At 44.0% G+C, this 25,969-nt stretch overlaps 1 protein-coding gene across 5 annotated transcripts in view; it reads left to right on the forward strand.

Moving 5' to 3' along the window:
- ralgps2 (Ral GEF with PH domain and SH3 binding motif 2) overlaps positions 1–25,969 on the forward strand; it is a 641,885-nt gene that overhangs the window by 1,125 nt on the left and 614,791 nt on the right. The window lies entirely within an intron of this gene.

Here is a 25,969-nt window from a genome sequence, read left to right on the forward strand (position 1 = left end):
TCCCCCTCCCTCCTCCCTCCCTCCTCCCTCCTCCCTCCCTCCTCCCCCTCTCTTCCCCCCCCTCTCTTCCCCCCCCCCCCTCGAAGCCGGGGAAGGATGGAGCACTGCCCCTGGGGATTGTTGCCGCCGCCGAGCCGCTCTGTGACGGGAGCTCAGGCTCTCGGGCTGACAGCTGCAAGGGGCTCAGACTGAAATCAGTGTGCCGTTGAACACACTAATTCTCTCCCGGAGAGTGGGCGGTGGATTGAGATACTTTCTCATCCACTTCACAATGGAAATGTGTGTATGATAGATAAGTTTCCCTGTTTTGTGCAGTTTACACGGTCCTTTGCACAGCCAGAGTCACGAGAGATAGATTTTAACACAGTTCCAAATTGCATGGCTGCAAGTCGATTTGTGCCATTATCAGTGTCTGTGCCGACATCTTCAGTGATCGATGAACGCCCCTCCAGTTCTGCGCACGCAAATCATACCGCCCCTTGCCGAGATATGAACCTTATTTCCTCTAAGGCTCACCAACGCTAACTTTTCATTTTTGCAAGTTTAGTTTCTGGCTTCAGTTCTGAAATCTGCTGGCTGTGCATGTTCATACAGATGTTTCCCTATTAAGGCTATTATCGTTCTTCTGACCCTTCGGCTGCACTAACCAATTGGATTTAAGATGGGAGAAATCATGGATTTGTGGTATTAATCGGTACTTGTTTTGGTTGCAATCGGTACTTGTGAAGATGCTTCACTGTAATTCTGAATCACGATCTTACAATTTTTACTTTAAACGATACAGTGATGTACTTGGCTTACCCCATAAGTGAGAAAAGCCACAACCCAAGTTGATTATAAACACCGTTCTTGTTGCTGAAATTGATGGCATATTCTTACTGCTGTTCATGGTGTAATTACATTGTTGCAAAACAATAATATCGGCATTGATTGAAAAACACAAGTCGTCTTCCTCAGTAACAACTGTTAATTGTGGCAACTGCTGTCATATGCTGCTCCTTTGAAGCACCGTTGTCCTTCTCGTCCATCGTTCTGTGTTGTGGGTACTTCGGTCTCCTGTACAACTGCGTATAAAAGCCGGTTAGTCCAGTTCTACTGAAAGTAGTGGAAATTTTTAGTGTCAGAAGGAGCGTTTTTAGGATGGAAGATTAAGGATGCTGACTGAAAGCCAAGATTGCATTGAGAGTGCGTTTTTCTCAAAACTTTGCGAAAGTCTAAAAATCTACTTTAAGCTTTTAATCACTGAAGGATTTCAATCGTAAAATAATCTTGTTTTCAGCTATAGTTGCATGTTGGATACTTCTATCTCTTGCCCTTTGGGCTGAGTCCAAGAAGCCCATAAATTTTGGAACTTCTTAGGCTGTTTATTGTAAAATTAAAATACAATTGTCAATTTTCTGTGAATAAACACATTTTAATCATTTAAAAAAATCTGAAATTCTTAAATGTTTTGTTATTTTGTGATAGTTCTTAGCCCTATTGCAGCAAATAGAATACCAAGGTTGTGAACATTGAGTCTGGCAGAATAGCTGGATAGAATTGGCAGAAAGGATAGAGATTGTGGTGGGAGCTGAAGACAAATGACTTTGGTTTTCTCAATTTTTAGTTGGAAGACATTGTGACTCTTCCAAAACAGACAGTCTGAAAACATAGGTAGTGGAGGGGATCAAAGAGGTGGCGGAAAGGTTGGTCTTGGGTGTTGTCCGCATGTGTGAGGAAGCTGGCTCCATGTCTGAGGATGATGTAGCCAAGGGGCAGTGCATAGATGAGAAAGGGGGCAGGGCCAAGAATATAATGGCCTCCTTCTGTGCTGTACTATTCTATGATATCCTGGAGGGGGACTCCGGAAGTAACTGCAGGGGTAGGGTGAGAAGCCATTATTGGAGATGCTCTGGTCATGATTAGAATCATAGAATGGTTACAGCACGGAAGAAGCCATTCGGCCCGTCGAGCCAGTGCCGGATCTCTGCAAGAGCACATCAGCTAATCCCATTCCTCCGCCCTTTCCTGTAGCTTTGCAATTTTTTTTCTTTCAGGTACTTATCCAACTTCCTTTTGAAAGCCGTGATTGAGTCTCCCTCCACTACACTTTCAGGCAGTACATGCCAGATCCCTTGTGTCGCCTTTGGTTCTTTTGCCAATCACCTTAAATCTCTGTCCTCTAGTTCTCAACCCTTCTGCCAATGGGAACAGTTTCTCTCGATCTACTCTGTCCGGACCTCTCGACCTTCTCTGCTCCAAGGAGAACAACTCCAGCTTCTCCAGTCTATCCAAGTAACTGAAGTCCCTCATCTGGAATCATTTTCGTAAATCTTTTCTACACTCTCTCTAAGTCCTTCACATCCTTCCTAAAGTGCAGTGCCCAGAATTGGACACGATACTCCAGTTGAGGCCGAACCAGTGTTTTATGCAGGTTCCTCATAATTTCTCGCTTTTGTACTCTCTTCCTCTATTCATGAAGCCAAGATCCCATAAGCCTTTTTTAACTGCTTTTTCAACCTGCCCTGCCACCTTCAACGATTTGTGCATATACCCCTGGGTGTCTCTGTTTATGCACCCTCCTTCAGAATTGTACCCTTAAGTTTATATTGCCTCCTCGTTCTTCCTACCAAAATTTATCACTTCACACTTTTCTGTGTTAAATTTAATCTGCAATGTGTCTACCCATTCCACCAGCCTGTCTATGTCCTCTTGAAGTCTATCACTATCCTTTTCACTGTTCATTATACAGGTTGAACCTCCCTTATCCAGAACCCTCGGGACCTGGCCTGTTCCGGATAAGGGATTTTTCTGGGCGAGGGGTGGTCACATTAAATTGGATGGTACAGATACTGAGCAAGGGGATATCGGGGCTGGCTGGCTTGGGACTGGGAGTGCGGCAGAGAGATCATTGGAGGGGGTGGGGGGGGGGTGGCGGGTGGATCGCGGGGTCAGGCCAGCGATTGTGGGAGTCGGCAGCGAGGAAGGACTTCAATTTATTCATGTCAGAGTTCTGCGCATGCGCCACCCGGTGGCCAGGAATGGTTCCAGATGAGGGGTGGTTCCGGATAAGGGAGGTTCAACCTGCACTTCCATGTTTTGTGTCATCTGCAAATTTTGAAATTGTGCCCTATACACCCACATCCAAGTCATTACTATATATCAAGAAAAGCAGTGGTCCTGGAACTGACCCCTGGGAAAAACCACTGTATATATTCCTCCAGTCCGAAAAACAACCTTTCACCACTATTCTCTCTTTTATATCACTGAGCCAATTTCGTAACCATGCTGCCACTGTCCCTTTTATTCCATGGGCTTCAACTTTGCTGGCAAGCCTATTATGTGGCAGTTTGTCGAACGTCTTTTGGAAATCCATGTACACCACATCAATCGCATTGCCTTCATCAACCCTTTCTGTTACCTCATCAAAAAACTCGATCAAGTTGGTTAAATAAGATTTGCCTTTAACAAATCCGTGCTGGCTTTTCTTAATTAATGCACACTTGTCCAAGTGACTGTTAATTTTGTCCATGTTTATTGTTTCTAAAAGTTTCCCACTACCAAGGTTAAACCTATAGTTGCTGGGTTTATCTTTACACCTTTTTTGTTCGGCTAAGAATGGAACTAGTCCCACTGAGCTGGACAATGTCAAAAACCTTTGGAAGTGTACGTTGTGGTCTGCTGTTTCAAAGGCTGCAGAGAAGATGATGAGGGATAATGTACCAGAATATCATGTGTGACTTCGGTTAAGTTTGTTTCACTGCTGTGGCAGAGGCAGAATTTTGATTGGAGAGATTCAAGCAAAACGTTGTGGGGAAAGAATGACACTGGTTTGGGAGGCGACAACACATTTAAAGACTTGAGAGGAAAGGGAGATTAGACTTGGGACAGCATTATCATGGATTGAGAGATTGAGGGTGGGTTTTTGAAGAGGGAAGTTTTGAAAGGGATATGGAACCATTTATAATGTCAGCTGTCATAGTTGTCAGGAAGGGAAGTTGGGTGGTCATCAGTTTAGTGGGAAACTCTTTTGAGTTTACCTGCAAAACATAAAAACATTAAACGGTGCCACCCGACCTGGGTGACACTCCAGACATTTTCAAGGCCTCTTTTTTTTTTTTTTTTTTTGGGGCGCTAAAATCAAATTTTTCCAGTGCCCCCTATAAAAGGGAAGGGGGACACTAAAAGCACCGGCAATTAAAACAAATTAAACTTAAAAACGTAAAATCAAATTAAAATTTGGTTGCCGGGCGTGATGATGCACTCCAGTCCCTCCGGTGCCCACCTCTCGCGGAAGGCCGCGAGCGTACCGGTGGACACCGCGTGCTCCATCTCCAAGGACACCCTGGACCGGATGTAAGAGCGGAAGAGAGGCAGGCAGTCAGGTTGAACGACCCCCTCGACCGCCCGCTGCCTGGACCGGCTGATGGCACCCTTGGCCGTGCCCAGGAGCAGTCCTACGAGGAGGCCTTCGGACCTACCCGCTCCCCTCCGCACAGGGTGCCCAAAGATCAGGAGAGTGGGACTGAAGTGCAGCCAGAATTTCAGGAGCAGCCCCTTCAAATAGTGGTTTAGTGGGAATGGGGTCAAGTGAACAGCAGGTGGGTCTTGTGGACAAGATGAACTTGTTAATCCCTATTAAGTCTAACCCTTTGTAATTTTCAATGGCCCGTAATTTGCAGCCCCTACGGATGTGTATGAGGTGCGTATTAGCCCGTAAGGGCCGGGCAAGTTCCAGGTTGTCTTGACAAATTATTTGCATCCACGGGCGGAGAGTTGAGCTATTTACCCAACATCTGCCTGTGAATGTCAGTGAAATTCTTACGCCTGGTAAAAGCAGCTGTAAGGCCTGCTTTTGCCAGCGCAAGAGTTTGAAAAAAACTATTTTTATATTCATTTAATCATTTAAACATTAAAAAAACTGTACAATAAGGTAGTTATTTTTAGCACCTTTAAAGCATTTACATCTATTTTTCAAAAAATCATTCTTGTTTTAAATATTTAATTAAATGGCATTTTAATTAATTTTAAATATGTCATGTTTAAAAAAAATTATTTGATGTGCACATGTATTTTGGAGGGTATTCCCATTCATGCTTATGGGGACATGAAAGGGGAATTCCTTCTTTAATTTGTTGGAACAGCCCACGTGATCCCAGGGGCCTTTGCGAACTGCATGCGTCTCTGGGATATGTGGGTCTCTACCCGGGGTTACCCGAAGAGACCCGTGACCGCGAGTCTCCGTACCTTCTGGACTACCAGGTACGTGGACATTTTATTTGCAGATCAGAGGTATTTTCCTGCGGGAAGCCTCCAACTGCAAATTCAGGGCCAATATCTCTATTAAATATCGATATAACTATTTGTACTGCACTTTTTTTGACAGATAGGTGTCTGTCAAGCCCCCCCCCCCCCCCATGCCGATAAAGCACTTTTTTTGACAGACATGGGACAAGCCACATCCCGTCAAGCTCCCCCAACAACTCCTCCTGACCCGAATCATTCAATGCATGTAGGGGGCGAGAGCGGAGGCGGTTGTCATGGCGGGGGCGAGAGCGGAGGCGGTGGTCGTGGAGGGTGGGGGGCGGTGAGAGTGGAGGCGAGAGTGTGAGGGGGAGGGGGGAGGAGAGCGGAGGCAGTCGGGGGGGGGGGATTGCGGAGGCAGTCGTATGGGGGGGGGGGGCAAGAGCGGAGGTGGTTGTGGGGGGAAGCCGAGAGCGCGTGGGTGGGGGGGGGGTCGAGAGCGGAGACGGTCGTGATGGGGGGGGGGGGGGGCGAGAGCGGAGGTGGTTGTGGGGGGGGGGGGGGGGCGAGAGCGGAGGCGGTCGTGGGAGGGGGGGGCGAGAGCGGAGGCGGTCGTGGGAGGGGGGGGCGAGAGCGGAGGCGGTCGTGGGAGGGGGGGGCGAGAGCGGAGGCGGTCGTGGGGGGGGCGAGAGCGGAGGCGGCCGTGTGGGGGGGGGGCGAGAGCGGAGGCGGTCGTGTGTTGGGGGGGCGAGAGCGGAGGCGGTCGTGGGGTGTGGGGGGGCGGCGGCGGCGAGAGCGGAGGCCTTCGTGGGGGGTTGGTGGGGGCGGCGAGAGCGGAGACCGTCGTGGGAGGGAGGGGCGCGAGAGCGGAGGCGGTCGTGTGAGGGGGGGGGGCGCGAGAGAGCGAGGCGGTCGTGTGGGGGGGTGGGGCGCGAGAACGGAGGCGGTCGTGGGGGGGGGTCGGTGAGAGCGGAGGCGGTCGTGGGGGGGGGGGGGCGAGAGCGGAGGCGGTCCGTGGGAGGGGGGGGGCGAGAGCGGAGGCGGTCGTGGGAGGGGGGGGGCGAGAGCGGAGGCGGTCGTGGGAGGGGGGGGCGAGAGCGGAGGCGGTCGTGGGAGGGGGGGGCGAGAGCGGAGGCGGTCGTGGGAGGGGGGGGCGAGAGCGGAGGCGGTCGTGTGGGGGGGGCGAGAGCGGAGGCGGTCGTGTGGGGGGGGCGAGAGCGGAGGCTGTCGTGTGTTGGGGGGGCGAGAGCGGAGGCAGTCGTGGGGTGTGGGGGGGCGGCGGCGAGAGCGGAGGCGGGGGGGTGGGGCGCGAGAGTGGAGGCGGGGGGGGGGCGCGCGAGAGTGGAGGCGGTCGTGCGGGGAGGGGTGGGTGTGGGGAGTCGAGAGCAGGAGAGGGGCACGGGGAGGGGGGTTGGGGGTGGCAGACGGATCACGTTCTTCCAACTCCCGAAAAGGGACATCGTTGGAGTGGATGATATCCAGAAGTCACAACACTTTCACTATTCACTTCATACCCAGTAAACCTGTTAACAATCTGCACACAATGCCTGCCCCATCTATGGGGGGGAGGAGGCATACACTTGGACTGGGGTAAGGCACTTTGGCTGGGGGAGGCATGCACTTGGACTGGGGTGAGGCATGTACTTGGACTGCAGTAAGGCATTTTGGCTGGCTCTTGTTGTCTTCTGGGGAGCTCTGACGCTTCAGGAAGTCAAAGTGGATCGAGTTACAATTTGCAAAGTCAGTGAGACCTTGGGATGGGTGGTTCCAGTTACACATTCCAATGAAACTTCAGGGTGTGGCTTATTCTCCAAGGGGAACAATCCAAAACAAAGGGTGGAGCATGGTGGCCATTTTTGCAGTACAAATAAGCACGCCCATTAAATATTAACCTTCTTTGCTTCAGTGGAAATGGTGCCAGTAGCTCAAGTCTCTCCTATAGTTTCTCAGGCATAGTATCATCTTGTTTGATTTAAGAACATAAGAAGTAGGCCATACAGCCCCTTAAGCCTGCTTCGCCATTCAATGAGATCATGGCTGATCTTCGACTTCAACTCCACTTCCCCACCCAATCTCCATATCCCTTGATTCTCCCAGAACCCAAAAATCTATCTCTCTCAGCCTTGAATATTCTTACCAATTCAGCATTCAGAGCCCTTTGGGGTAGAGAATTCCAAAGATTCTCAACCCTCTAAGAGTGAAGAAATTCCTCCTCATCTCAGTCTTAAATGATCGACCCCTTATCCTGAGACTACGCTCCCTAATTCTAGACTCTCCAATCAGGGGAAATAACCTCTCAGCATCTATCCTGTCAATCCCCCTCAGAATCTTATAAGTTTCAATGAGATCATCTCTCATTCTTCTAAACTCCAGAGAGCACAGGCCCAATTTACTCAATCTCTCCTATAGGATAACTCTCTCATCCCAGGAACTAATCCAGTGAACCTTCGTTGCACCACCTCGAAGGCAAGTATATCCTTCCTCTGATGAGACCAAAACTGTGCACAGTACATCAGATATATATTACCCCCAACCCCTTGAATCCTTAGCTTACATAACAACCTTTTATGTGGCATTTTGACTCTGCCATATCATATTATAATTTTCTAAAGCCCTGTTACCACTTCCTTAATAATAGATTCCAGCATTTTCCCGACAACTGATGTCAGGCTAACTGGCCTGTAGCACACTGTTTTCTCCCTCCCTCCTTTCTTGAATAGCGGGGTTAAATTTACTACCTTCCAATCTGCTAGGACTGTTCTAGATTCTAGAGAATTTTGGAAGATCACAACCAATGCATCCACTATCTCTGCAGCCACCTTTTTTAGAACCCTAGAATTTAGGCAGTCAGGTCAAGGGTATTTGTCAGCTTTTAGTCCCATTAGTTTCTGAAGTACTTTTTCTCTAGTGATCTTAATCACTAAGTTCCTCACTCTCATTAGCTCCTTGATTCCCCACTTTTTGGTATGCTTTTTGTGAAGACAGATACAAAAGATTTGTTTAAAGTCTTATTTCCCATTATAATTTCTCCTGTCTCAGTCTTTAAAGGACCAACGCTTACTTTTGCTACTCTCTTCCTTTTTACATACTTGTAGAAGCTTTTACAACCTGTTTTAATATTTCTTGCTAATTTACACTCATTCTTATTTCTCCCTTTTTATCAAATGTTTGGTCATCCTTAATGGTTTCTGAAACTCTCTCAACCCTCAGGCTTACTACTTTCCGCAACATTTTTTTAAATTTAAAACTATCCTTAACTTCTTTAGTTAGCCACGGGTGGATCACTTTTCCCGTGAAGTTTTTATTTCTCAATGGAATGGAATGTATATTTGTGGTTTTTGCGAGCTTTTTATAATGTGGCAACCAAAAATGCACACAATAATCTTAACTGTGGTCAAATAATTGCCTTATACAAATTTATCATAAACTTTTTGTTTTTGCACCCTGCGCCCTTATTTATAATACTCATAATGTTATTGACCTTTTTGACTTTATCTACCTGTACTTGTACTTTAAAGGAATAAGGTATCTGCAGCCACAGTCATCTCTGTTCCTCCACATCTTTCAGCATCCTTCCATTCTTTCTATGTCTTCCCAAAATGTATCACCTCATACGTCTCCTCATTAACATTTCCAGCTGTCTGCCCATTCTGCTAATCTATGTCCTGCTGAAGTCTTTTCTGGTCCTTGATGTTTTTCAAATCCACTTCCTTCTCGTCATTTGCAAATTTCAATATCGTGCGACTTTTGTCCAAGTTTGCACACTTTTATATAAAAGAACAAAAGAGATTTAGCTCTGAACCTTGGGCTACACTACTTCCAACCCTTCTTCAGTCCCAGCAGCACCCATTCGTCATAATTATTTACACCTATTAATCATAATTATCCACCTTTTTCCTGTTTGTCAACCAGCATTCAATCCAAGCTGGCACCTTCCTCTTTTTGGCATACACCTACATTTTTGTAACACCATATAGACTATATCTTTTATCTAATTTATCACTTTAAAAAAAAACTATAAAACTCAGCAACCACGAGATGTCTCTAAAATATCTGTGTGTTCCTTTGCTTATATAACTGCTCATTAATTTGATTTTAAATTATGGATTCTCTGCGTGTGACCTGTAATGTGAAGAGAGCAATGAAAAAAGAAAAGGTTGTATTTCTAGGGACTGTAATGGGTTTGTTAGTATTTTGCAGCAGCATATTAATCACTGTATTTTTTTTTTGTTAATTATCATACTAGGCACAGTGACGTTTTGGTAGAAATTATTTATATTGAACACAAGATCAGGATTCTTACCAAACAAAACTTCTAAATAATTGGGAGCACAGTGTGCTGGATCCCCATCATGCTATATCGTGGAGTTGTGTGGTACAGAATCATGCCAGTTATCCTCCTCATGATCAGCCCCCACTCTCATTTGTGGGGGTGAGCCATGTCAGATACTTTCCGAGAGAAAAAAATGTTTTTAAGGATTGCTCTTGTTTATCTTCATATAGCTGGTTTCAAAGCAGTGTTGGTTGGGAGACCAAAAAAAGCCAAAGAAATGGAAATATCTTAAAAAGAAGGAATCTAAGCTTTATATTTTGCATGTGGTTGGAGAGGGGGATTCAAATTATGCAACAAAATAAAAATAATCTAGACTGAAAACTAATGTTTCTTTGTTATACCTGTCAACTGTGTTAAATATTAATATTCTAATTTGGTCCAAAGTGTATGTTTGAGCTTGATTGAAAATACCACTTGAAACCCGTAGCGTGCTGTATTATGCCAAAAGGCTTTAGGTGGACCAGATTTGAAGGAGTCAACCTGTGGTCTTTTCCTTCAGGTCAAGTTGCATATCCAAGCAGGCATCTGTTATTGAGAAATGATGCAAGGAAATGTTGATCCCAGTCAGAATAGACAAATGTTGAATGTTGGTTTCGATCTTGTCTTGTTCTGTGTGTTCTAAACCGATAGCTCAAGTCCTGTCTGCATCGTGTATTCTAGCTGATTGCACTTCCATTGTTCATATGCGTGGATTTAAAATAATTGCACTACAATTATTTTCCTGCGGAAAGCTTTTCCTAAAAAGAATTAACATTGCTGAAAGGTGAATGGATTGTCCCAAGGTAAAGCATTCAAAAAGAATATTCAATGTATCCTGCATTGTCAGTTTTGACTTATTAATGTGTTAATATGGATAGCATGTGATGAAATAATTTCAGTCACAACGTACTGAAATACAGATACTGTACAGAATTCAAAACTTTTTCAGGTTTTCAAGCTGTTTGCTTATCTGTTCCAGAACGACCATGGGGTAGATGCTTTAAAGCTTTGCACTCATGCACGCTTAAGAAATGGCAGCTATAGAAAGAGGCAGACTTTGTCCCTGGAATAGGTTTCTATTCTAACTGTACACTTATCACACCTTTTTAAAAAAAAAATTATAATTCTTGGGGAATCCTATCATTTTAAGAGTGAATTAATTAAAAGTAAATGCCAAATCAGAATATATTGTATTCAGATATAGGAATTCTCCATTTTGTGGTCAGATTATTTGCTGTCAGTTTCAGAAATAATTGTACCAAGACTTGGTTTTCATCATCATAGGCAGTCCCTTGAATCAAGGATGACTTGCTTCCACACCAAAAAAGGCTAAGTTCACAGCTGTTCCAATGAAAGACCTAAAATTCCAGGTCCTGAACTACATCCTGAAGGGCGGAAGATGCCTGTGCGTGGATTTTTTTAACGTGTGGTGGCCGATGCACACCAGCCGCCACACGGGCTTGACAGAGCTAGGTCTTGGTCCAGTGGCAAGGATTAACTAAGACAACTGGAGACCTGCTCTGCTCCACGGACCTAGTGCGCACACATATTGCAGTGTGGACTGGCCCGTGCTGCTCCTGGGCCCTGGTCCCGAACTCCCGCCTCCCCTGGGCCCCGATCACGGCCTTCCGCTCCTTCACCCTGACCTCGCCGCTCCTGCTGTATCTTCCCACGATCCAATCACTGACCTGGATCTTGATGACATCTGTGCAAACAATTGGTTAACTGGACCGATGTATTACTGTTCATGTTTGAAAGTGTTCTAGAGACATCTATTGGCAATAAAAATTTACTTTATGTTGAGTTTTTTCTATGTCTGACTGGCGTTCATAACTGCAGTTTTCTCATTCTCATGTAATTTTTCCCTTGCAGTGCTCTGTAATTAGGAACCAAAACTTTTAAGCGTTCCATTGAATTGAGTATACATTTCCAGATTGTCAAGATTAAATGCCTTTCATCCATTCCATTGTAACTTCTTTGAATCACTTAACCCCAGTTGCTCAGATTATCGAGTGCGCATGCACTTTCGGCAGGGGCTGCTGAATAGCTATCAGATGCAGGAGCCCTGGCTGACCCTTTGCTTCTCCCTCTTCTCCCACCCCCAAACCAAAATCCAGAGCACTGCAATTGACCTTGGTGCCCCTGGGTTAAGAAGGGGGACATGTCACCAGAATTTCCCCTTCTGTTTGCGAATTGTAAGAATATTAGACGAGGTTGAGCTTGGGCTTGGCAATCGAGTAGCTTGCCTTATACTTGGCATCAATAATAGCACTCACCTGAACAAAAGTGCTGAGTTATACCACTGGATTTTGATTTTGCAAACCTACTGCTGGGTTTTAGTTTTTTTTTTGTTTATAGGGCAGCACTGCTTCCATGTGTAACTTCAGAAAGTTGCATTCAAAAATATTAGCAAGGAAAGGAAGTTTGCAATGACAGGAAATTAACTCATGATAATATTGGGGGGGTCAAAATTGATTTCTAGGTTGGCAGAAATGCTATTTATTTTTATTTCAAAGTCATTGGTCCCAAAAGCATGGATATTTAGCCTTATTATTCCAGTTTCCCATAATTTCAATTTTTTCCCTGTCTTTATCCTTTTTTCCAGCTTCTCTTTTAAACTGTAATATTTTGGTACTTATTCATTTCTAAAATGGAATAAATGCATTTTTCTCATCCATGGATCTCAAACTCTGTTGATGCATTGGACTTGTAGTTTTGAATCCTGAATTGAACCCAAACTTCTTGCGCCCCACCATTGGTCGCCTTGGCTTCAGCTGTTTAAACGCCAACCTCTGGAATTCTCTCCCTAAAGCTCTCTATCTCTCCACCTCGCCTCCTTTCAGGCGCTCCTTAAAACCTTCCTCTGACTAAGCTTTTGGCCACCTGTCCTATATCTCTTTCCTTGGCTCATTGTCAATTTTATGTCTGATAATGCTTCTGTGAAGCTCATTGGCACGTTTTACTACATTAAAGGCACTATAAATGCAAGTTGTTTTGTTAAATGCAAGTTTTGATCCCTAGTTCATGCCATTCAAAGGATTAAAATTTATGGTAGTAGTAAATTAGTTCATGAAGATAAATACTGATGAGGCCTATATAGCTTATCCTTTTATGGAAATCCATGATACTCTACATTCATCACCTAAATTTATTTGATATACTTTCTGTTGACATTGTTTAGCTATGTGGATAATATTTGAGCATGGTTGCTAACTGTATGTTCCGTAATACCTTTTCACTAACTGTCAATATGGTCTTTATTGTGAAAATTTATTATTTCAGTATAAGGTATCATCATCATGGGCAGTCCCTCGGAATCGAGGAAGACTTGCTTCCACTCTAAAAATGAGTCCTTAGGTGGCTGAACAGTCCAATATGAGAACCACAGTCCCTGTCACAGGTGGGACAGATAGTCGTTGAGGGAAAGGGTGGGTGGTACAGGTTTGCTGCACGCTCTTTCAGCTGCCTGCGTTTGATTTCTGTATGCTCTTGGCTATGAGACTAGAGGTGCTCAGCGCCCTCCCGAGGATGTTGCACTTTATCAGGGAGGCTTTGAAGGGTGTCCTTGTAACGTTTTCTCTGCCCACCTTTGGCTCGTTTGCCGTGCAGGAGTTCCGAGTAGAGCACTTGCTTTGGGAGTCTCGTGTCTGGCATGCGAACAATATGGCCTGCCCAGCAGAGCTGATTAAGTGTGGTCAGTGCTTCAGTGCTGGGGATGTTGGCCTGGTCGAGGACACTAATGTTGATGCATCTGTCCTCCCAGGGGATTTGTAGGATCTTGCAGAGGCATCGTTGGTGGTATTTCTCCAGCGACTTGAGGTGTCTACTGTGCATGGTCCATGTCTCTGAGCCATACAGGAGGGCGGGTATTACAGTAGATATTCAAGACTTTAATATTTTGCTTTCAGAAACTGATACTTGAATGCAATTGCCTGTTTATTTGTGGAGTAGTCTTCAATAGTTTGTCATTTTTACAAGTGTTCTGTTTATGTGAGGGTTGGAAGAAGAATTAAGTTCTCCACTTATACCTATATAGTGCCAGTTGATCTCTCCTGACGTTGCTCACTTCCGCTTCCTGTTACTGTTTTTGCCTCTCACTCATCATTCTTTCTTTCTGATTTTCTTCATTTTGTCACATTACTTTTGTATCTCTACCTCCTGTATTTTGGCTAGTCTTGTGGCTTATATTCCATCATTTGTACTAGTATATTAATATTTTATGTTTACTCAACTTTAATAGTTTCTACTGAATAATATAACTATTTCATAAATATAATGCTAAATATACTGCCAAATGCATCATATATATACATCAGTTGAAACACAGAAGTAATAACTTGAAATTATTAATTTAGAGAGGAGAATTGTATAACCCGTTGATGGTGATTTCAACCAACAGTGAGTAATTACTAAGCACCAGGGTTAGAGGAAGGGGTTCCTGAGGGTAAAACAGGAGAGCTGTAACACTGCAATTTAACCTGAATATTCAGAGGAATGAGCGTGCCTCGGCCTGGGAGTGAGCAGGAGGTCAATTGTAGTGCTGCAGCTGTTGTCTCATTGGATCAGCTACCTCAGCACAGACTAGAAATTGAATTTAGGAGCTTCTGGTCTGCATTGTGTGGTGCTTACATCCACTTGGCCATTGGAGCAGATCTACTTGTTGATTAGGTTTGTTCTTGCACTCAAAATTGATTGTTGTTTATCTTTAAATGAAAACATCTATGAAGCCTTCCCCAGAGATGTTCATTACTAAAGGTAGTAGTATAACGTTTTCGAGCTCGGATCTGCAGTCAGCTGTCACTCAGGAGCAATGAAAGCAGGCAAACTGTCACACATCCACCAGATCCCAAAGAAATATGCCCTCCAGCCCCATAGAAAGGCCTGAATCCATGACATTGAAGAATTGGATCCTAGATTACCCCTTGTTCCAAAAAGGAAAAAAAAAACATAGTTAACCTAACGATGATAAGCGCATGGTGACTTGAAGATAAAGACTGTCATTCTGGCAGCTTATCTATATTTTATATGACCCGTAAGTGGAATTGTCTTGGAATACCATTCTACAGCAGCCTGGAGTGAGGAAGGTTTCTACTTCAGCACTGCTGAGTTCACAATTTCAGCTGGGTCATTTTGATGGAGCATCAAGAAGGGAGGCACATTTCCATAACAAGAGAATCTGAGGGAGAGAGCAGCTGGTTTTCTGGGTAGCATTTGTGGACAACTGGGAGCAGATTGCATATACTGTGAATTGTGGTCAATACAGAGGATGGGGAGGCCCATTTGGGAAAAGGGGTGAAAATAATTTTTAAGAAGGATGGGTATTGTTACATAAGTTGAAATTAGGTACGCTTAGTTTGCAAACCATCATATTTTCCTCAAAACACAATGACTGTTGTAGTGGTTTACTGTATTCGATTTTCACAAAATTGTCACTTTTCCTTGCATTTTTGTACAGCATTCTGCTGGTGTCCACAATCTGGGCTCTTGGCCCATTACTGAATTATAAAACTTGAGTTTTTGACATAACCAGCATCAACAGAAACATTTTAAAATTGGTTTCCTGTTGCTGACATGAAGGTTAAAGTGTGATCTTGTTGTCAGTGACAAGACATCAATTTTAAAATGTTTCCTAACAAAAGCAAAATACTGTGGATGCTGGAAATGTGAAATACTCAGCAGGTCAGGCAGCATCTGTGGAGAGAGAAACAAAGTTAACTTTTCAGGTCAGTGATCTTTCATCAGAACTGGAGAAAAGTTAGAGATCTAACCGGTTTTAAACAAGTCCAGAGGCAGGGTGAGGGGAGGAAAGATCATTTTGATTGGGTGATTGCTTTTCGGAACACCTCCATTCAGTCTGCAAGTGTGATCCCGATCTTCCAGTTGCTTGTCAATTTAATTATTCGCCTCACTCCCACTCTGACCACTCTGTCCTCGGCCTCCTACACTCTTTTTCAATGAAGCTCATCATAAGCTTGAGGAACAGCACCACCTCTTTCGATTGGACACTTTGCAGCCTTCTGGACTCGACATTGAGTTCAACAATTTCAGATCATAACCACTGCCCCCATTTATCAAACAGCAGCTGTTGGTAATTATTTTGTTGTTGCCATTTACACCTCCTCTGGTCCTGTTTTCTCTTCTTTACTTGTCCCATTAACATTTATTTTTGCCTTGCACGATCATGCCTTTTGTCATTTAATCTCTCCTGCTTTCCACCTGATCATAGACCATCCCTTTTGTTCTTTCCTTCCCTCTCCACCCTTTCCCTGCCTCTCCACTTGCTTAAAACCTGTTTCATCCCTAACTTTTTACAGTTTTGATGAAAGGTCATAGATCTGAAAAATTAATTTTGTTTCTCTCTCCACAGATGCTGCCGGACCTGCTAAGTATTTCCAGCATTTTCTGTTTTTATTAATGTTTTCTGTTGATGTCTACAGTGAATAAATAGAGTTTTTATACTTTAGAAACTACATCTAGACCAGTACTTTTTAGAACCTCCACACAGAAATGTGCAATTGAAAAGTTGAAAATCTAAGTGCTACTTAAGTGGGGCTGCAGATGCCAGTAGGATATATATATATAGTCAAGAAAATTGCTACTGGCTCGAAGTTTTACATATGACTAGAAGTCAGTTTTAAAAATGTTTTACCTTAGTGTGATAAGTTTTTAGATCTGAGCTTGTAAGCTGTAACATGATCCCTTGTTTAGCAGCTGCACCTATGAAGGAGACTCAACAGGATCCATCTGTGCACATAATAAGCTCATTTTGGCAAGTATTTATGACCTCTTTATATGTTTTTTTTTGTATTTTAAGAGGGCATTCGGAAGTTCAGCTTAAACGAGGAAATTGTTTGGTCAGCACAACATGTTGGTGTACTGATGTACATAGCCACAAAGGTGGATTTGTGACTTGTCCACACTAACGGATCTCACTGTGATGTTGGAGGAAGGTGACTGAATGGATGCTTCCGCTCTGGGAGGGAAATCTGACTACAAGGCAACCGCATTTCTAACCCCTCATGCTGTTGTTACGTTTGCTGGTGCAGTTGTGATCTTTCTGCTGATTTGAAAATATCTGATGGGACAGAAAGTACGCTATTAGTACAAAATGTTGCCTAAGTTTAGAGGAAAAAGCAGGCTTTGTTTTGTGAAACTAAATCAATGCATGATCAGTTATGGCAGCACTCTTCGTGCCAATTTTTCAGAGATCAAGCTAACAGCATTATATTGTACTTCTGGTGCTGGAACAACTAACATCTCAGTAGGATGATGGCTCTTGAAGTGAAAATAAGAATGGCGTTAATGGCTGGTTGCAGTTCAGTACTTTGGAAGTCTGAATGAGTTCTGTCCCTGTTGTTTCCTTTAGGGTATGACGCATTTCTTTTAGAAAAATGCCCAAAAGAGAATACAAGAAAAGAAATCTAGCATTAAAGAAAAGAAAGACGTAGATTTATATAGCGGCTTTCACGACCACCGGACATCTCAAAATGCTTTACAGCCATTTAAATACTTTTGGAGTGTAGTCACTGTTGTAATGTTGAAAATGTGGCAGCCAATTTGCATACAGCAAGCTCCTACAAACAGCAATGTGATGATGACCAGATTGTTCAGGGCGGGGAGGGGGTAACTGCCCTGCTCTTCGAAATCCTGCTATTATGTCCACCTGAGAGAGCAGACAGGGTCTTGGTTTAACACCTCATCCAAAAGATGGTACCTCTGGTAATGCAGTGCTTCCTCAGGACTTCTCTGGAGTGTCAGCCTAGATTTTTGTGCTCAAGTCCTTGGAGTGAGACTTGATTACAACCTTCTGACTCACAGGTGAGAGTCCTACCCACTGAGCCACAGCTGACACTGTTAGAAGTGTTAGGTAAATCAATTACAGTTCCATTAAATATCAGTCTAAAACACACAGGCAGCAGGACAAAAGGGCACAGGTTCAGGATTGTGAAATTTAAATTTTGGACTGACACCAGGAAGTAGCTGTTTACATTGACTGTCATTAACAGTTGAAGTGGTTGCTAGGTGGTGAGTCTCGGAGATGGTACCCATTTAAGAAAAAGCTATATGCAATCCAAAAGCAAAATACTGTGGATGATGGAAATGTGAAATAAAATCAGAAAATGCTAAAAATACTCAGCAGGTCAGGCAGCATCTGTGGAGAGAAACAGTTAAAGTTTCAAGTTGATGACCTTTCGATATTCAATCCACTCCACTTAATTTCAAGTTGTCTTTGCTTGAAAGAAGTTTGAATTAAGCAACTTAAAGTAAAAGAGCGGAGGAGCGCTTTCTTCCACTCAAAGTTGGAAGTAACATCGTTTGAAATAAATGACTTTGAATCTAGATGAAAAGGCTATACTGTGATTGGAAATCTGTTGGTATGGCATGCAGGAAGGAGGAGATCTAAGATTTGAAAGGCCATCTCTATCTGACCCTTGGCAGATGTGCTATTCTCTCGAGGACCAAACTTAGTACGCTAGTCAATAGGACTTTGATACTGGTATCATTAATAATATGTCTTAAGTTCAGTTATTTACCATGGAAAATGTGAACTTGTAGGTTGGCTGGTGGTCAGTTCTGCCCTGGACAGGTGGTGAGAATTATGTAATTCCCCATACATTGAATTTATGATTTGATGCTGATCCGAATTCTTCATTCTGGAGGGAAGACGAGCACTTTGTGGGAGAGACAAAGGGAAAATGGATTTAACCAATATTTCTCTTGCACATCAATGATAATAGTAGTAGCTAGTTTAAAAGTAGTGTTGGCAGAGACTTGGGAGCAGGTTGCTTGCCTATTGTTTTGCTAGGGAGTGTTGCATAGTACATGACGGACCAAAGGAGTGGTGAAAGTGTGTTTGATCTTTAGTGGGATTTAATTTCTAGCATTTGCTTTGGGTGTCTTGTAATGAAAACAATAAATTGATAGAAGATGCATTGCTATTTGATATTCAATTTTCATGTGTGTGTGCTTGATATTCTCTCTAGTTCAGTCTTGGTCGCTTCTGTAAACAGACCTCGTTACCCCTACGAAAGGGATATATATTGGCACTGAATTGTGTGTACCGAATGCGTGCATTCTCTTTCACGGAAATGTACTGAAACACATTGTGTAAATGCGCCACAGCTTGAAATCAACAAACTGGTTTGTTTTACATTAGCAAATGAATGAAGAGAACGCTGCTTTAACTGTGAAAGCAGTCAATTTTCTCTGGTTCTCAGTTGATGAAAAATAATAAGGATGCAAGTGTAGTATTTCTCTAGGTGTAGGCCCACTTCAAGCTAGGCTGTTCTAAAGATAGTTGATCTCGACTTTGTGTTTACACTTTTTTCTGTGCTCTCACTTTCTGTTTGCATAAAAGCGATAGATCCAGCCCCTTAAGTTTGTGAGGCCGGGGTTTGGGCCACAAAGCCACATTGGAAGTCCCTATTTTAATTGAAATGCCTCCCCCTTTTGGGATAGGAACACAACACGCCTAATTGTCTGTCTTAACTAGGCCTCCTACTTTGCGAATGAAATAAGGTGATGCCTGGCTGCAAAGGAACAGTGATGTGAAATGCCTGTGATTATGCACAATGATCACCCCATTGTTTACTGGTGAACATCCCAAATTATGATGGTGGCTGGACTGGATTCAGTCCTGCTTACTTTATGTTGAGAAATAATGCTGAATCAAACTTGCCAGAAATATTTAAAGTTTTTTCAAAAAAATGCTGGCAATACAGGGAAAACCCTAATTTTTAGACTGCTTTGGGCTGTGTTAAAGAAAGAAAACCTTGGATTTATATTATCATAGGCAGTCTCTCGGAATCGAGGAAGACTTGCTTCCACTCTTAGCATGAGTTCTTAGGTGGCTGTACAGTCCAATACAAGAACCACAGTCTCTGTCACAGGTGGGGCAGATAGTCGTTGAGGGAAAGGGTGGGCAGGGACCCTGGTTTGCTGCACGCTCCTTCCGCTGCCTGCACTTGATCTCTGCATGCTCTCGGCGACGATATTTGAGGAGCTCAGCGCCCTCCCGAATGCACTTCCTCCACTTAGGGCAGTCTGTGGCCAAGGACTCCCAGGTGTCAGTGGGGATGTTGCACTTTATCAGGGAGGCTTTGAGGGTGTCCTTGTAACGTTTCCTCTGCCCGCCTTTGGCTCGTTTGCCGTGGACAAGTTCCAAGTTGAGCGCTTGCTTTGGGAGTCTCTTGTCTAGCATGCGAACTATGTGGCTTGCCCAGCGGAGCTGATCAAGTGTGGTCAGTGCTTCAATGCTGGGGATGTTGGCCTGGACGAGGACGCTAATGTTAGTGTGTCTGTCCTCCCAGGGGATTTGCAGGATCTTACGGAGACATCGCTGGTGGTATTTCTCCAGCGACTTGAGGTGTCTACTGTACATGGTCCACGTCTTTGAGCCATGCAGGAAGGTAGGCATTACTAAGGCCCTGTAGACCATGGGCTTGGTGACAGTTTTGAGGGACTGATCTTCAAACACTCTTTTCCTCAGGTGGCCGAAGGCTGCATTGGCGCACTGGAGGCGGTGTTGGATCTCATCATCAATGCCTGCTCTTGTTGATGGGAGGCTCCCGAGATAGGGGAAGTGGTCCACGTTGTCCAGGGCCACGCAGTGGATCTTGATGTTTGGGGGGCAGTGCTGTGTGGCGAGGACAGGCTGGTGGAGGACCTTTGTCTTACTAATGTTTAGCGTAAGGCCCATGCTTTCATACGCTTCGATAAATACGTCGACTATGTCCTGGGGTTCAGCCTGTGTGTGTGCACAGATGCAGGCGTCGTCCGACATTCACGACCACCGGACGTCTTATTGCACTTTATAGCCAATGATGTACTTTTGGAGAGTAGTTACTCTTATAATATGTTGGTGCGAAAATAATTTAGCAGAGAATGCACTACCATTTGATATGACTAGTTCCTTTTCTGAAAGTCGTTTTCAGTCCGTTAGTGGCATCTCAGGGTTTGATTTTATGAAAATAGATGAAAAATGTAGCCCCAAATGGGAGTTGAAAAGTGGGCGCAGACACTAAGGGCCCAAGTTTCCACAGGATAAAAAAAACGGCGCCCCTCAGAGCTGGGCACCTGTTTTTCGCGCCTAAAATGGCGCCAGGAAAAAAAAGCGCTATTCTCGAGCGCTTTGCAGCTCCTTGTCTGTTTGGCGCGGTGCCCAGGGGGCGGAGCCTACACTCACGCCGATTTTGTAAAGTGGGAGGGGGCGGGTACTATTTAAATGAGTTTTTGTCCTGCCGGCAACGCTGCCCGTGCGCGTTGGAGCGTTCGCGCATGCTCAGTGTGAAAAAAAACATTGGCATTCGGCCATTTTTGTAGTTCTTCGTAGCTGTTTAATTTTTGAACATTTTTTTAATAAAAGCACATTGCCATCAGCACTGCGACTACCCTTCTCACTGTCTCCTTCCCCTCCCCACCCTCCACGGCAACAAACGGCTGTCTCCTTCCCCTCCCTCCCCTCCACAACAACAAACCGCTTTCTCCTCCCCCCCCTCCCCCAGCGGCACGAACGGCTTTCTCCCCCTCCCCCAGCGGCACGAACGGCTTTCTCCTCCCCCCGCTCAGCGGCACGAACGGCTTTCTCCCCCCCCACCCCCCGCTCAGCGGCACGAACGGCTTTATCCTCCCCCCTTCCCGCTCAGCGGCACGAACGGCTTTCTCTCCCCTCCCCTCCCCCCCCCTCCCGCTCAGCGGCACGAACGGCTTTCTCCCCCCCCCCCTCCCTCCCGTCAGCGGCAACGAACGGCTGCAGAATTCTCCCTGGCTGAAGCACTTTCACACAGGTAGAAAGATGGTTGATTTAATCTTTGCTTATAAATGTTTATTCAGGTTGGATTTATTTGTATAATATTTGTAGAAGTATAAATAAGGATTTATTATAGAATTTAATGAGTTCCCTTTCTCCCCCCCCCCCCCCCCCCCCCCAACCTCGTTCTGGACGCCTAATTTGTAACCTGCGCCTGATTTTTTAATGTGTAGAACAGATTTTTTCAGTTCTACAAAAATCTTCACTTGCTCCATTCTACTTTAGTTTGGAGTACGTTTTCACTGTGGAAACTTTCAAATCAGGCGTCAGTGGCCGGACACGCCCACTTTTGAAGAAAAAATTCTGTTCCAAAGTAGAACTGTTCTACCTGACTAGAACTGCAGAAAAAAAAATGTGGAGAATTGCGATTTCTAAGATAGTCCGTTCTCCACCAGTTGCTCCTAAAAATCAGGCGTAAATCATGTGGAAGCTTGGGCCCTAAGATTTGATCAAATTACTATTGATAAGGTGCTGTTGTCTGGACAATAATTCTTCAAAATCTCTCAAGCGTTAGGATGGCAATACCAGTATTTGTTTCTCTCTTGCGGATATAACTCTACCACTACGATTGCAACAACTACAACTTGCATTTATATAGTGCCTTTAACGTAGGGAGGGATTTCCAGAGCTTAGGGTCTCGGCAGCTGAAGGCACGACTGCCAACGGTGGTATAATTAAAATCTGGATGCGCAAGAGGCCATAATTGGAAGAGGGCAGATCTCTCGGAGTGTTGTGGAGCTGGAGGACATTCGAGATAGAGAGGGGCGAGGCTATGGTGGGATTTGAAAACTAGGATGAGAATTTTAAAATCAAGGCATTGCTTAACCAGGAGCCAATGTAGGTCAGCGAGCACAGGTGTGATGGGTGAACAGAGTTGAGGATGGGAGATGGGAGGCTGGTCAGGAGTGCATTGGAATAGTCAAGTATAGTGGTAACAAAGGCATGGATGAGGGTTACAGCAGCTGATGAACTGAGGTGGGGCAAAGTCGGGAGATGTTAGAGGTGGAAAATGGTCTTATGTTACAGACTTGTTGGGTAGCCAAAACTGGCTTTGTACTCTTTTAATTTGAGGCACCTGCTTTTGTGGTAAGTGAAGTTGATGGAGGGAATTGACAAAAATTTGTATTTTAAAAATAATTGTAATTAAAACTATTAGCATTATTCTCAATTGCGATATATTTTTAGCTGCAATGAAATTTGGTTTTATCTTGGTTCATAAGTTTCCTCCATTGTATAAGCTAGGCTAAGTTATATTGATGAAAGTATTGTTATTGTAGCATAGGTATGTGCTGTCCATTCTTCGTATGATAAGACAATGCAATACCTGTACACGTTTGTTTAAAAAAAATACTTCTAATATGGCATCACATAAAAAGCAAAGTTTTATGATCTTTAAGCATTACATATTAAACTTTTTCAAATATATATATATATTTTTTACTCGGTTCTCCCAAGGTCTGACTCATTTTCTGGCAAAGAGGATAGGATAGGATTTCACTTCTAGGCCTCTCATACTGTTTTGTTTGTAACTCCTTGGAGATGTGCAGGAGTGTTTGAATGTGATCTCTGCTCTGATTTTTTTTCTCTGCTAACAAAATGATAAAGTAACATCTTCAAAGACAAAGATGTGCAAATGCTTTTATGATCTGAGATGTTGATTCATTTGCTTTTATATTACTTTTGAGGTTTAGTTTTAATTATTTCTTGTAATATGAGTCTATAGAGAGACTGGGGGTAATTTTCATTGCAGCATGCCTATCTTTCTTTAATGAAAAAGACGTTTGAGGGGTGGAGACAGCCAGGGTACAGTTGGTCATACAGTTGAAAGACTATGACTGTCCAGCTAGTTATTTGGCAGTGGAATGATTTTGGCTTGCAGTTATTGTGAAATTAACCATCTGAAGGAGGCATTCAGGATGATTCGTGCATCACAGCCATAATAAAACTGGATTGCAATTTAACCATTACAACAACTGTTCAGAAAGCCCGAAAACATTGGCAGAGAACTGAAACCATTTATTTACTGTTTTTTTGCACCATGTCCAGGCTGTAGAGTAGTGCTGGAAATAATAAAGCAGAAATGATGCAAATACACATTAGTTAAAATGAGAAAGTCCAGTTAATTTTTCAGCTGGAAACTCTTCATCAGAAGGAAGGCAAGAAAGCTGCTTCATAGGACTGAGAGACATAGGGAAGGTAAGATCAAGGTGATCAATATAAGTACAGCATTACCATGAGGCAATGGATAGGTTTAATAGCTTCCAAACAGATTTTTTTTAAATCTTGAGTTCTGATGAAGGTTTTCCACTTGAAGCAGTAGCTTCCTTTTCATATGTTAAAGTTGCTGGGTATTTTGAGTATTTTCTATTTTTTAGATTTCCAGCATTTATATCTCTTGCATAATAGAAGTAAATGTTTGGCTGTTTTAAAGAGCAAACTGCAGTGATGTATGTCTGTTATGTTCAGTGCCGCAAATTACAGATCTGAACTGGGACCCATCTCTACATTCAAGGTGGTATATCAGTTAGTGCTAGTTGTTCGATTTTACAGATTCGGTGTAAAATCTGGATGTTGCCAAAATAAGCCAGAAGTTCAGCTGCAGTGAGCAGTTGCAATTAAATTGGCTGCTTAAACACTTCAGTTGCTTTGACAATCGATTTATGGATTATTTATAAGTTGCTTACTGGATGTTGACTTTAAAATAAAATTAAAGTCAAAAAGATGTAAAAGTGAGTTTTCTATGTAACCAAATGAAAACATTTGCAGATGACACGAAACTTGGAAATTTAATTAACAGTGAGAAGGATAGTAATAGACTTCAAGAGGACATAGACAGGCTGATGGAATGGCTCGACACGTGGCAGATAAAATTTAATGCAAAAAAGTGCATACATTTTGGTAGGAAGAACGAGGAGAGGCACTACAAACTAAAGGAGGTTCAGGAAGAGTGAGACCTAGGGGTATATGTGCACAAATCGTTGAGGGCAGATTGAGAATGCAGTTATGAAAGCTTGTGCAATTCTGGGCTTCATGAATAAAGGTATAGAGTACAAAAGCCTGGAAATTATGATGAACCTGTATAAAACTCTGGTTCGGTCTCAACTGGAGAATTGTATCCAATTCTGGGCACCGCACTTTAGAATGGATGTGAAGGCCTTAGAGAGAGTGCAGAAGAGATTTACGAGAATGATTCCAGGGATGAGGGTCCTCAGAAATGTGGATAGACTGGAGAAGCTGGGGTTGTTCTCCTTAGAGCAGAGAAGATGGAGAAGAAATTTGATAGAGGTGTTCAAAATCATGAGGGGTTGGACAGAGTAGATAGAGCAAAACTGTACCCATTGGCGGAAGGGTTGAGAACCAGAGGGCGCAGATTGGCAAAAGAACCAAAGGTGACAGAAAATACTTTTTTTTACACAGCGAGTGTTTAGGATCTGAAATGCACTGCCTGAAAGGGTGCTGGTGGCTGACTCAATCATAGCTTTCAAAACAGAGTTGGATATGTACCTGAACAAAATTTGTTTTACAAGGCTATGGGAAAAAGGGTGGGGGGGGGAGTGGGACTAGCTGAGGTGCTCTTGCAGAAAGCTGGCATGGACTCGACGGGCCGAATGGCCTTTTTCTATGCTGCAACCATTCCATGAGTCAATGACTTTCCCCTGATTGGGCTTGTTAAGTCCAACCAGCGAGTTTCCCAGCCAATTGAAGGAACCAGGTCTGATGTCATTTGATGATGCGTCATCAGCTGGTTTCCTTAAAGAGCCATGTGCAAATTTACTTTGACATTTGCACTGTCCGTGTTCTGCAGCATTGAGATGCTGCAACCACTGACAAGCGGTGCACGGCTGCATCCGGGCTCTTCCAGGGCTCCTTCCATATGCTTATGGAGGGAGTCGCAGCATGCAGGGAGATTCTCTTCCCTTCCAATGGACGGAAGAGACCTCCCAAGGAGATAAATGCAGTACCGTTTGCACATTGCACAGGAGGGCACAAACAGGTAGGTGTCTTTAGAAGGACCAGGCTGCAGTGGCACAAACCTTTCAATGATCTCAGTACATCACGAAATGTTACTGCAAAGCCACATTCAATCTCTTTCTGCTGTGCCATTCATCACATTCCCCATCACTCTGCTGCTCCTGTACAACCTTACACCTGCACCCATTCCTCTATCACTTCCCCATCTCACTAGTAACCCCTCACACTCACCCTCATCCTAGTCCAATCATACCAACTAACAACACATAAGGGTAGGCACTGATGTGTTTTAGCCAATGTTCTTGTGAAGTTTCTGTTAATGTGCTGTCAAACATTGAAATCTTTATTTTTAACACTTTGCTTTCTTGGACAGATTTGTGTGCACCTTTGGAAGTGGCTTAGTGAGTTGCACTGAATGGTGAGACATAACGGTACCCTCGGCAGTGCCAATTAGTGTGAAAAGGAAAGGCTTGGGCATTGTAGGGATGCTTTATGTTGTTGGTGTGGGGTGGTGCCAACTTGGCACATCATGTGGCAGCCAGGGTGTGCAGCATAAAGTGAAGTAAATGTAGCCATCCCTGGTGACCCGGGCAGCAATATGGCCGGGTGAAGATGCCATCTGTCCTGTGCAGCAACAGGTGATTGTGGAGAAG

This window comes from Pristiophorus japonicus, chromosome 8, assembly GCF_044704955.1.
Source record: "Pristiophorus japonicus isolate sPriJap1 chromosome 8, sPriJap1.hap1, whole genome shotgun sequence".
Taxonomy (NCBI): Eukaryota; Metazoa; Chordata; class Chondrichthyes; family Pristiophoridae; genus Pristiophorus; species Pristiophorus japonicus.